The following is a 1,366-nucleotide window of genomic DNA, read 5'->3' as shown; positions in this document are numbered from 1 at the left end:
CACTGCGGAAGCGGAAGCGGAGGCGGAGCCACTTCGGAAGGGGCGGGGCTCCTCGAGGGAGGGCCCTCAATCGGCGAAGTCCCGCCCCCGGCCCCGCCCTCTCCCCTCCAGTGGGCGGCTGCGGAAGGGGAGGAGCCTCGGGGCCTTGGGCCTCCTCTCCCTGGAGCGGCGCCTTCCTCCTTGGCGGCGCCAGCAGAAGCCCCGCAGCCCCTGGAGCCCGTTCCGGATCAACGTGGAAGGAGAGCGGTTGCACCAGAGGGCCTTGGCGGAGCCAGGGCTCTCCTCCTCCCGAGCCATCCTTGGGCCTGAAGCTGTCGGGGAAAGCGAGGCTGGTTCCTGGCTGCTATTCGTGGCTCCGTCCCTTTAGCAGCAGCAGCAGCAGCAGCAGCAGCCCCAGGCCTCCGCTCCAGAAGCGGAAACAGTCCGGGGGACCAGGGCCTGGCTTCGTCCCTCTCCGCAGAGAAAGCCCCTCCTGAGGCGAGGAAGAGCTTCTGCCTGGGCCAAGGGCAGAAAGGTCAAGGGAGGCCATGGAAGTGACCTCTCCTCCAGCCACGCTGACCAGATGACCATAGAGATAGGCACCAATGGAAGGACAACCTAGGCCTACAAAAGAAGCCTTGGGGCCAACGCTCCAAGGAGAGCTGCTCTGGGGCCATGAGGACCTTCTCCCAGGGAGCGGCAATGGCTCCTGGAGCGGCTGATGGCTCTAGCCAAAAACGTCTTTGGATGGATGGATGGATGGATAGATGGATGGATGGATGGATGGATAGATGGATGGGAGGTTTGTGGGGACACTGCCGGGAGGCAGAGAGAGAGAGAGCGCTGCCTCCGTCCATCCGGGGTTTCTGGGGGGAACGGATCGTCTGGATCCACTTCGGTTGCTTTCAGACCTGGTTACGGGACAGAGGCAGCTCTGGCCGCTTTGGTGGGTGACCTCCGCAGGGAACCGGACGGGGAGAGGTCCCTCTTGGGGCACCCAGTACCATCGGCTGGGATACCCTTCTGGGCCGCCTCTCTGGGATGGGGCTTGGGGCGCTTGGCTTTCCTGGGGGACGGACCCAGAAAGTGTTCTTGGGGGACCCCTCTTCGACTCCTTGGCCGCTGGCCTGAGGTCCCACAGGGTTCTCGGTTGTCCCCATGTTGCTTTACATCTCCATGAAACCGCTGGGAGGGGTCATCCGGAGTTTTGGGGCGCAGTGTCACCAGTATGCGGATGGCCCCCAGCTCTGTCTCTCCTTTCCATCTGGCTCCAAGGAAAGCTGTCTCTGTACCAAACCAGTGTCTGCGATCAGCAATGGACTGGATGAGGGCAAGCAAACTGTAGCTCAATCCAGACAAGAGAGAGGTGCTCCTGGTCAGTCATGAG

Source organism: Sceloporus occidentalis, unplaced genomic scaffold, assembly GCF_023333645.1.
Source record: "Sceloporus occidentalis isolate IW3139 unplaced genomic scaffold, rSceOcc1.0.p SCAF_5, whole genome shotgun sequence".
In the NCBI taxonomy this organism is placed as follows: Eukaryota; Metazoa; Chordata; class Lepidosauria; order Squamata; family Phrynosomatidae; genus Sceloporus; species Sceloporus occidentalis.
This window is presented reverse-complemented; position numbering follows the sequence as displayed.